Raw genomic sequence first — 12,208 nt, forward strand, 5'->3', positions numbered from 1 at the left:
AACATTGAGTCAAAAAGAAAGATATTAAAAAATCAAATTAGAAAAAATGACATGACATGCCAAGGTGATCCAACGTTTTTGTGGTCGATTGTAGGAGTAAGGTTTATAAGTTTGAGACGAGTGATATTCTTTTGGTCTTTAGTTCACAGATGCATCCACATTTAGGGGAGCTTAAGGTGCATTGGTCCTAACCCTACCTAATTGTGGGCCAATTGGATGTATGTACATAGGGTCAAACTCTTAAAATCTATCAATGGTCTCATACTCCAACCTTTCTATCGCATGATATCATAGGCTCAAGTGGCACATCATCATGGATGTCCCATTTTGGTGCTAGGACTACAATTGATGCTAACAATATTCTCCAATTTATGATAACTTGGACTTAACCAAGGCTATTATTAATGCATGGAAATAGCACAAATAGCAATGATTACTAGGAGTAGTCTCTAGATGATTACTAGGACTTAATAGGGGATATTAATACATGGGACAACAACTCGAGGCATAAATAGAAATGGCTTAAGTAGGGTTATTTGCTAATTGATGTCAAGGTAACCCATGCACCGATGTTGGATAAAATCTTTTGATAGTTGGTTTGATTACTTTTTCTCTTCATCATGTATTTTTGCTATTGATTGATATCTTTTACTGGTATGTGTGCATTGTTGTGGTCTATTGTATCCTATGTATTTGTGCTACCTGTTAATCTTGCAATACATATTTGTGCAAGCCATTAATCTATTGCATCCTATATATTTTTGCTACCCATTAGTCTTGGATATTGTGCTCATCTTCTTTCTCAAGCAGGTCTTCTACCCTCATCCTTAAGCATGCATGTCTTACGTTGCCAAATCCCCCCTTCTTTGATAGCCATAATCTCTATGTTTGCATATGTATTTTTTGACTTAGCAAGCGTGCCCAATAGTTTTGGAGGGACTATGTGGAATGTCTTGTTGAAATTTTTGTCAATTTATATCAAGGTAACATCAATAAACACTCTTAAAATCCATGTATGCAATGGAAGTAACTTCACTTTACAAATTCTATTTGAACCAAGTAAGACAAAAAGGTATTTCATAAAAGTATATTTATGAAGCATTGTTCTTGACACTCCCATCCTCATGAGATGGACCGTAGTGAGTTGGAACATACACAGGCTCCATGAACGTGCTCATATCCAACCGTAGTACATTGATACTCAGGCACAAGTTGCAGAGGGCAGTGGTAGGGCGGGCAATGGACATCCTTATATTTCAAGAGCACATGTTTCCAGCCATAGACATCAAACGATGTCATCACCTTCTCCGAGGCAGAGGTCCAGAGGTGGTCCCCCACAGTAGGATGGAGCGGAGGGGTCTGCATCTCAGTCTCATGATCTTTGGCTCCAGAGGTCTATGATCAGGGCAAGCTCACACGGGTAGTTTGGATGGGAGTTCGGATGAGAGAGTCCAAGATTGGGATCCTGAATGTGTACGCCCCAGCATGTAGACAGTACCGCCCATCCTTTTGGAGGAGGCTATCAGAGTGTCTTCCGGATATAGACTCCTGGATTGTTGGAGGAGTTTGGGGAAGAAAAGCAAGGTGGCACCTCTTTCTTTGAGATGCCGAGTAGTTCATTTTCATGATCAGTGGTAGAGACCCATGGAGAGAGCTAGATTTCAACACGATACTTGGTGGCCTCCTCTTCTCCTTAGGACAAAGGAGACTTGCTAGAGAGACTAGATCGTTTCTATGTTGGGGACTGGGCACTCCACATAGGTGGATCTATCGGGATTCTGGTAGGTACCACGATGTCAGACCACTCTCCAATGGTAGTTCACTTGGATCAGCCTCATCGAGGTCTCCCCTAGAAGGGGATCCGCATTCTAGAGGATCCTATAGGACGATGAGATCCAGCATGTCATGGCTGGGATTTGAGAGGAGTCAGAGATGACACCGTGCAAAGGCTGGGCTGCGTGGGTGGCCAATGCAATTCAGAGGAGCAGTGAGGAGCTACAGGATCATGCCCTTAAGCAGAGGAGAACCCTTCAGCAGCATGAGCAGGCTTTGAGGAGAGACCTTGGCTCCATTGAGAGGCTTAAGGAGTAGGACCTAGGTTTACAGTGGCTTAGCGACAAATTTGAGAGCGCTCGTATTGAGCTTCAGAATACGGAGTTGTAGTGGCCTCAATTCTCTTACCACTCCTCCTAGGCCTAGTGGGTGCAGCAGGGAGACAGGATGAGAAAGAACACTAGGCCCTGATCGACAGGCACACAATGTCTTCGAGACTCGCAGGGCATCATGCACACTGACCCACAAGAGATTTTATACCTGACCACCGATTTTTAGAGCTAGCTCTTTCAGATGGAGAGGATGACCCTAGCTGGCCTTGTGGCCCGAGATGTAGTCTGGGATCATGTTCTGATAGTAGTCTTGTAGGATTTATGCAACAGACATGAGGAGTCCTTCACAAATGAGGAGCTCTGGGAAGCCCTCAAGGCTCTGCCGACCCAAAAGTGCCCGGGTGAGGATGGCTTGACTCTAGCCTTCTTCACGAACTTTTGGGAGGTTATCTCCACCCCTTTCCATTTAGCTTGCCAAGAGATATTTGAATAGGCTTTTCCCTCAATCCTTGAGCAGGGGGTTGATTTGTTTGATCCTGAAAGGGGGAGATAGGTCAGACATCCAATAGTGGTGACTGATCACTCTACTTGATACTGCATACAAGATCCTTGCCAAGGTCTTGAGTTTGTGGTTATGGCCCCATCTTATCGACATCATCCATGACACACAGACTGGGTTCATCTCAGAGCGCAGCATCCTGGACAACATCTTCATGTTCTGGGAGGCAATGGATTGGTCCAGGGAGGAGTCACAGCCGCTGGCCATCCTTCACTTGGACTTTGAGAAGGCTTACGACAGGGTGAAGTGGTCCTTCCGGGAGGGCACTATGGGGAGATTGGGTTTCTCAGACAGATGGCTCAGAGGAGTTATGTAGGGAGCTCTAGTCAAATGCTTATTGGAGGACACACGAGAGAGGCCTTTCCCCTCTCTCACTCGGTCCGCCAAGGCTGCCCACTCACTCCCTTCCTCTTCCTGTTTGTGGTGGAGGCTTTGGGCTACTACTTGAGATCACAGGTGGTGGGTCTCATAGGGTTGAGGCTCCCCCAACAGACAGGAGGAGGAGCTACTTGACTCGAAGTTTGCAGATGACACGGCCTTGTGTGTTGAGGGCACCATAGTGAGTCTAGAGAGAGTCAGGGGTGCCTTGGCTATCTACTATGAAGGTCTCGGTTGCATGGATCAATTGGACAAAATCCATAGGTTTCTTCACAGACTTTGAGGAGACGCATGAGATCCATGAGTGGGGGGAGGGACTTTGGCTTTAGATGGATACCGCGGGGCCAAACAGTGAGATACTGTGGATGCAAGGTTGGTATTGACATTGCAGCAGAATAGTAGATTGCCTCGGTCCTTGAGAGTGTTCGGCGCAAGCTTCTCTACTGGAGCTCACCCAAACTCTCTCTAGCAGGTACCGCCCTAGTGGCAAACCAGGTCCTTCTTGCCATGGCCTGGTATATCGCCTCCTATTGGTGCTTTCATAGAGGATACATTGGGTAGCTCCAACATTTGGTACAGAACTTCATTTGGGTAGGTTCGGACGGCATGAGGAACACTAGAGCCCAAGTAGCTTGGCAGATATGGTGATCATGCTGCAGGCACTAGGAGGCTTGGGTATCATTGATTGGAGATGCAGAGTAGAGCCCTTTTGGGCAAGTTGGTGGTTCGTGGCCTCACCCTAGGTGCAGAGCCTTGGAAGCTCCTCTTATAGTGAGGGCTTCTAAGGAACACCCCACGCACTGGGGGACAGTGGCAGCCTTCACACAAATGGATTTTCTCAGGGGCCCCCACGGGGAAGGGTTTCCCTTTGATGAGGAGCCTTCACAGAGTTTGGTAGAGACTGGCAGGGGGTCTCATCCGTGCTCAACCCAGATGTAGAGAGGAGTTTGAGTGTCAGCCCCTTATGTGGCACCCAGAGATCAGATATCAGGAGGGACATATGCTTGGACATCGAACTCACATTGGTTGGGCACAGTAGGACAGTGGTCCCAGCAGGGTCCTTTGGTCATTGGAGCAGATTACCCATGGAGGCAGAGGCGAGGCTTGATGCCCTGGCGCATCTGCGAGGGGCAAGGCAATGGATGGGCGAGATTGACTCAGTCATTCCTAAGTCCTAATGGGAAGGACTTCACGTTTGGAGAGACAGCATACGGTTGGGGCAGTTTTCCCATACTGGTGTCCCCTTGAGGATGTTGATGCAGTGAGGTAGCACACACCCTGGCTTCTTCTATGTAGGACCTAGAGGCCTACCCCAGCCACTCATTGAGAGAGACCCCGAGATGTCTTGATGGGATTCACTGGCAGATGATCAGAGTGGTGGGACGTTTGGGGAAGGATTGGCACATTGACCCTCCCAGTATCTCAGAGCAAGACACCCCTAGATGGCGCCTTTGGCTGTGGAAGGGTAGACCCCTGAGGGAGGTCCATTGGGATCCGAGAGAGTGGTTTTGGCCTTCCAGGGGTGGACTAGCCGAGCAGGTGGATGAGGTGCTGTGACGCCAAAATTTGATATTTTTTATTTGGCATTGGTGTTGTTTTCTTCTATGTTTGATAAGAGTTTGAGTATCAAGTGATAGCCTAGCGGCTCTTACTTATTTCTATTTTCTAAGATATTGTATGGGATTGAGAGGATGAGTGGAATGCATCATTGTAAATACCATGTGTATGAATGATAAATACCTTGGTATAGGGTGAGAGTTATTTGTGTATGGGATATTATGGGGTTTTTAGAAAATAGGAAGAGTGAGTCATATAAAGAGGTGGGCTCATGTCCATGTGTTCCAATAATATAAGAGAGGCCACATGCCAAGCGTGTGGAAGGCATGTGGAGGAGTGTGGAGTCAAGAGGAATCCTTCTAGAATTCCTATGTGGAATAAGGAGGATGTGGAAATATGGAAAAGAGAGGGTCCCTATGGGCTCCATGTGGGGAGACTCTTGACTTTCTCAATATTTTAAGAGTCTTGAGCATCTTTTGATGGGACACATGGAAAGAGTAGCCAAAAAGGACACGGATGGTGACATATGGGCTTATGTGATTGATGGGGAAAGGAATCTACAGGCAGCAATTGTAAATGGGTAAAGGAGGGTGTCAAATTCTCTATAAAAGGAGCCCTCCTCTCCCTTGTTCATCATCTCTTCTACCGTTAGGCCTCATGTTCCTGTAGCTCTAGTCTCCTCAACAAGCCTCTTCCATGCGTCTTCTCTCCCTCTTGTAGATATTCTCTTATGAAGACTCTTGAGTCCATCTCTCTCTAGTTTATATTTTGAGTTGCATTGGAGTGGAGTCTCACTCTATTGGTAATGAAGATCACTTCAGGTTCTCTCTCTTGAGTGTCTCTTTCCTTTTTCCATTGTTTTCTCTTTCAAAGTGCTCAGAAGTGTTATGTATTCGGCTACTCATTACGCATACATGGTTTATCTATTTCAAAAGCCACAAAGGGAGCTCTCCCTTATCTCCTATGCGACCTCTATGGGACTTGGATCATTAATGAAGTCTAAGCATGGAGGTAGTATTCTCCAAAGTTGGCACCAGTAGAAGGAGTAGGCGTTTTTCATGACAATTTGACCCCCTGTTAGTATTTTGCTCATAACTTTTTGCTCGGTGGTCCGATTTGGACAAAATTATATCAGCGCAAAGCTCTCTTCAAGTAGCATCATCCTATGTCTTCAATTATTAAATTAGATTTCAAACCAAAATTCTATGACTCTCTGTGTGTGACTATTTTTTTTAAAGACAGTTTTTACCCCCATCCAGTAAACTATCCATATCTTTCCGACCGCTTCTCTGTTTCTTATGAAACTTATATCAGAGAAAAGCCCATTTCAAGGTGCATATGGATATGTGTTTGAATATTTTTTATCATGTCTCTGCTGAAAGTTATGGGTCTTTGTGTCTTATGATAGTTTGGAGAGTGTTTTGAGCTAAGTGTAAAGGTGTCTATGAAGGAGGTGCAATGTTTCCCCGGAACCTACCCATTTGACCCAATCAGCCCCTTCAAACTCCTCGATATATATCAGTTCATGTCATGTTGAGCCGCAAGATTTCTTTCAACAATGTATCGCTCTTTTGTTTGATGCAGATCGGCTTGCTAAAATTATGGCCTCCAGCGCTGATCCTTTCCTTCTCCGTATGCTTGAGTACAACATCACTTGGGATGTTACCATCTTCATTCTCATCTAAGGGAGGATAGTATGGGGTGGTCTCTTTGTATAAGAGCTTCTTTTTAATGTCCCCTTCCCAGTGATGAATATCTCTATCACTCAGTTCGAAAGTAGTAGGAAGTGAAGAGGTGCGTGAAGTTCATTACCCCCAACTTCATGTCACATCTTTTGGTAGAGACGCCGGGTACGTTTGGTATTGGATTCATCCCACCTTACTAAATGGTCTCGGGTGTACTTGATTGCATGTTATGCCTAGTATAGGCATGTGTTTTCAGATGTGATAAAGAAGATGCCTAGAAGAACTCCGTTAGAAGAGATTGCAGCCCGTTTAAGAGAACTAGAAGATTATGAAGGTGATGCTCAAGCTATTCGCATGGTTATTATGATCATATCCTTTATGTTTGCACTCTTGAATATGTTGGTGAATTGACAATGCCGGGGCAGGAGACACAATGATAGATAGGGGATTGTTTCATGCACTAGCAGCTTGGTGTGAAGAAGAGTTGAGTCTTTGGGTAGTTTTTGACTATAACAGTGGAGTGGTGATTCACAATGCTGTCAACTTCTTTTGCTATGCAAATGATGAAGAGAATAATATCTTGAAGCTATTATGTGCACTTCCAATTGTGAGAAGGGTGATTCTTGAATGCATGTATACACAATGTTTTCATGGTGTTGGTTGGTTACTTATTTTTGAAGATTTTATTGAGGATCACATTGCGGAGGGTTTTCAACAAGTGGTTATGTATAATAAGTTGGTATTGGTATACTAAGGCTCTGTGGGATCTTGTTTGGGATATTATTTGAATCTTAGTATTTTCCTTTTGTGTTTCATCATGGTGAAGATTCCAGTGTTTCGAGGAATCCAAGGGGAAGACCCGAAGTCTTATCTTCAAGATTTTGTTCGAGAATGCCGGCTTTCTACATGGTCCATAAAGGATCGGGCGGAGATTTTGCCTGATTTTCTTGAAGGTGTAACCTTGAGTTGGCATGAGGTCTTGCCGGACTCTACCAAGGAGGATTGGGACCAAGTGGTGGCTACAATGAAGTAGAGATTTGGGGCAGTGGAGTCGCCAAATGCTTTGATGTTGCAGTTGGACCGGTTCTATCAAGGAGAGAGTGAGATGGTCTCTACATTGGCAATCCGATATGAAACATAATGGACAAAGTATGAAAGAGCAGCTTTGCGAGCTGTGGCATCTGCATCATCGGCCTCTCAAAGTCTCGTAGGGATGGAGCACTTAAAGATGAGCAAATTTGTTATGGCTTTGGAGCCTCGTCTTTGCTTAAAAGTAATGAGTAAAGATCCAACAACATACATGGATGCACTTCGCATTGCGACCAAGAAAGAAAAGAAAGAAGCTTCTCTAAAGATCGAATCCTCTTTTGTGAAGTTCAACAGCTTCAACTTCTAAGGTGGAGGTAATTGGCACTCCTCAGGTACCAAAGTCCTCTGAGTTAGATCATAATATCTCCCAATTGATGGTAGAGTTTGCTGATTTGAAATTGCATTTGGTTAATGCACGACAACCTAGAGCACCAAAGAGTGAATATAGGCCTCGAGATAAGAGTGGGGTCACTTGCTACTATGAATGTAATGAAAAAGGTCACTATCGTCCCGAGTGTTCTAGATTGAGAAAGAAAGAAGAAAAACAAGTATCATTGTTAGAAGCTTCTTCAGGGATGAGAAAAGAGAGGTAATGATGGCTAAACGAGGGCGTGGTAAAGCAAAAGAAGAAGAAGAAAGCAAGGAAGAAGTAGATGAGGAACATCAGGAAGAGGAACGCTGTATTAAGAAAAAGAGAACATCCAAAAGGAGAATTAGCCAGTCAGACTTTCCTTTAAGACAAGGCATTGGAAGCTATGACTTGTTGTCCGGCCTTAAAGAAAAGGAAGCTCATATCACCTTTGGTCAATTACTTGCTTTGTCTCCAAAACTACGAAAAGAATGGGGAAAGCTAGCTAGCACAAGAGTGTCAAAGAAGAAAAAGAAGAAAAGTGCCATTCTTGTTGTTAAAAAGGTACCCCGAGCGTTGAGGGTGCAGATTTTCCGCTTCGGGTGGTGCGCAAAGCCGATCGGAAGGTGCTTCGTTTGATTGGGGGATGTGCTGAGAGCGAGGAGAAATGCAAGCAAGAAGGTGAGAGTGGGGAAGAATGCGAGCAGGAAGGTGGTGACGTATCTAGTGCGAAGAATGCGAGCAGGAAGGAAGCTAAAAATGTGATGGGGAGCAAAGAAGAGAGTGCATTTGGTGATGGAGGTGAAGGAACTGTGGGGCTAGGAGGAGGCGATGGAGGAGTAACTGCTCCCGCAAGAGAGGAGGAGAGAACAGTGGCGATGGAGGAGGAGAGAAGGCTGCAATGATCTCCGAGCCGTCAAGGCAGAGGCAAGAGGAGTGCGTTGTGAGGGAGAGAAAGCGAAGCTTGGTTGTCGTTTTGGCGGATGGGTGTGGAAGGGAATCTTGATGAAGGGTACGTTTTGAAGAGGAGGCCGCCAGTTAAGAGTTTTGAAGCGACAGAGTGTAGTCTGGAGCTGCAGATACTGCGGGAGCTGGTTGTGCAATTGCTACAACTAAAGGAAGGCGTTTGGGTAAGGGACGGGGAGAGGTGCAGAGGGGGGGAGAATCGGGTCGCATGCGGTACTCTGTTAATGGTCTCTTAGTTTTCCATAGGGCGTGGTGGAGTGATCTTTGTGCTGATCAGCTGGACGATCCGTGCACAGGACAATTCGAAGCTCCAGATGAAGGAGTTGGTGATCTTTGTGCTTTGCTCTGATTTTCAAAATCGCATCGTCAATCCTCTGACGAAAGAGTGAGGGTTTGTAAAGATGGAGCCGATTTTATTAGGTACTAGGCTTTCTGGTCATCCTCTGACGATTCTGAGAGAGAGAGAGAGAGAGAGAGAGATTCTGAGAGAGAGGGAGATTGTATACACAGAGAGAGCGAGCTCGAGAGAAAGAGACTATGCATAGACAGAGAGATTTACCATTCATTGCACGAAAGCCGCACAAACAGAAAAAGAGACGCCAGCAACAGTGAGGGCGAGAGAGCGGATAAAGCAACATTGCCCAACAATCCCTCTTTATCTTTCCCCTGCTCGCTTCAGCTCCCCTCAGCTTGATTTTCCCATTCCCCATAGCCATTCTCCTGTCAATCGATTGCAATTGCAGCTCCGATCATATCCATTCCCCTGCCTTCTGAACTTGGTCGTGGACGCACGCATCCACCCACAAACGCCATCTATTCTCAGAATGCATGTCAAGGAGAAGAGTTCACCTATCGGAATGCATGTCAAGGAGAAGAGTTCTACCTATCTGTGGTGATTCACGCCGTTGAGCAGGGCGCCTTTCTCGAGCAGAAGCGAAAATTTTATCGATTCATGAAGGAGGAAGATCGTTGCTAAAGATTGTCGATGTCGAGGATGGAAGATTGAAGAGAGGCTTACATCTGGTTGGCCATGGGAAGCAGCGTAATGTAGGGGGCAGAGACGACTGTGCGAGAGCGCACGGAGCACAAGCTTGGGATTGTCGTGGAGGACCTTGACGAGCTGCAGGTCACCTTCGCGGATGGCAACGAAGAGCCCAGGGAAAACCAAAGAAAATGCCCCCGCATAGCATGCCTACTCCTAATTACCAAATAGTGCACTTGTAGGATAATACAGTAGAGACCACTTCTCGAGTCAAATTCCAAACCTTAGCTTGGGCAGTGTCCATTCTTATGCGCGCAAGAGGAAGAAGTTGTTGCAAGAAGAAGGGAGACTAGAATTGTTGGGAGGACGCCATAGCCATAGCCATAGCCAAAAAGCTTCAAGAGCTTAATTTGATGCTCGAGAGGTGGCGAAGAAGCTTATGATTAAGAAGAAGACAAGCCAACACTTGTCGACTTTGCCTTCACACTAACTCTCTCTCTCTCAAAAATCCAATGTAGATTTCAGTGGGAAAAATGACTACTGATGGTGAAGCCCATAGGGAAATGTTTAAATTTTAAAAATTTAGTGTAAAAGAGAGGGAAAGATGAGCGGGAAGAGTTTTTTTGAAAAGAGTAGGAATATATAAAGAGAGTGTTAGTCATTTCACAAGTACGAGCTGGTGGGAAGGCTTTTAACTTGTAGCCACATCTCCTCTCGAGCTAGTGGGAAGGCTTTCAACTTGTAGCCACATCTCCTCTTAGTTTTGACCATCTAGCTCATTTAGAGAAAGAATACAAAATTAAGCAAAATAATTAATTAGATCTATTTAAATTAATTATATTAATTTGAGTAATTGATTAAATTAATTAATTTAGTAAAAATATAATTAAATTATGCTTAATCTAATCTAATTAATTAATTAATTAGATTCATAGATTAGAAAGATTAGTTATATGAATTATTTTGATTTGTTTAACAAATCAAAATAAATTAGTTAGATTCATAGATTAGTTAAGTAATAATTAGTTAAATTAGATTAGTTAAGCAATAAACTAATTAATTAGATTTATTACTCTAATTAGATTAATTAAGGATACTTCCTCAAAAGATGTGGCTTGAGCCACACCTTTATTTTAAATAGTTCTAATTCTAAGAAAAGAAATCAAAATCTTTCCATTTTTAATTGAAAACAATCTCACATATGGCCTACGCCATATGTTGTTTTAGAGAAGGCTTCCTTTGAAGGTGTGGCTTAAGCATTACCTTCATATAAATATTTCTAAATTCGAGAAAAATTTTCAAATTAATAGCAAAAAATGAGGGTTTTAAAGGAAAACGTTTCTACTTTGATTCTCTAATAAATTTCTTTCCAAAAAACATAAATCACTCTTTCACATTTGGATTTTTTTTTCAATTTGATAGCTCAAAATGAGGGTTTTTCTAAAACAATTCTTCACAGTTTGATTTTTTTTTCAATTTAATTTTAAAAAGATAGGGTTTTAAAAAAAATATTTTTACATCTAAAGTTAGGCTTGTGCGAAGCATCATGTCCATCAAAGATACATACATAGGTTAGAAATACACCCTTGCATGATTCATGGAAAGAAAGACGAGTACGAGGACCTGTTTAAAACGAGTTAGAGACGTGCTCCACTCTCTCTCTCTCTCTCTATCACACCCCCCCCCCTCTCTCTCTCTCTCTCTCTCTCTCTCTCTCTCTTTGTCCATGCGTGGGAGCAACATGTACACAGCTGCAGAGTGTGAGAGTTCCAAATCGATGTTTTAAATCAAAATAAATATCTCTATTTAATACTAAATAAATATATTTAAATCTTAATTTATATGAGTTTTTTAAAAATTACAATATACACTTTGCATCTTAATATATCATACTATCTTAAAATATTAATATATTTTAATTAGCTATAATAAATATTATATTCAAATCCTAATTTAAATACTTTTAAATAAATATATTTTAACTAAATATATTATTTTAGTCTTTAGAGTTTAGGATTAGGGTTTAGATCTTAAACACTTTAATTATTTTAAAAGAAATTAAATTATATTTTCTATTTTCATTACTAAATTAAATGATCTTTGTTTCCAATGCAGGATTTCACTCTTGAAGAGGGTGTAGATGTGGTATTGTATAGAAAAAATGAAGTGGTTGCCTTTGGGCAAATACAAAGTCTAGATCCCATAAGCTTGTGTCACTTTCAATGTTGTGGTGAGAAAAGGTGTGTGATAATAATCACTAAGGTGATTCACCCTAAAGTGGATTTTAAGTATCCTCAAGGAGATTTTGAAACATTTGGTGACTTACTAGAATGTCAAATTATTGACATACAAGCACAACGAATGCTTTGGGATTGGGATGAGATCATCCCAAAGTCTCTTCTTCATAATCATGATATTACATTTCAAACCTTTCTTGAGGGAGAAAAGATTGATATTTTGTCTTGGTCATGAGAAGTACTAGGAGTTGGCACATTTATGGGCTATGCTCACAATATACTTTGCATGATCAAGATTATT

This window comes from Dipteris shenzhenensis, chromosome 2 (assembly GCF_047967505.1).
Source record: "Dipteris shenzhenensis isolate YYH24624 ecotype China chromosome 2, Dip_SZ_1.0, whole genome shotgun sequence".
In the NCBI taxonomy this organism is placed as follows: Eukaryota; Viridiplantae; Streptophyta; class Polypodiopsida; order Gleicheniales; family Dipteridaceae; genus Dipteris; species Dipteris shenzhenensis.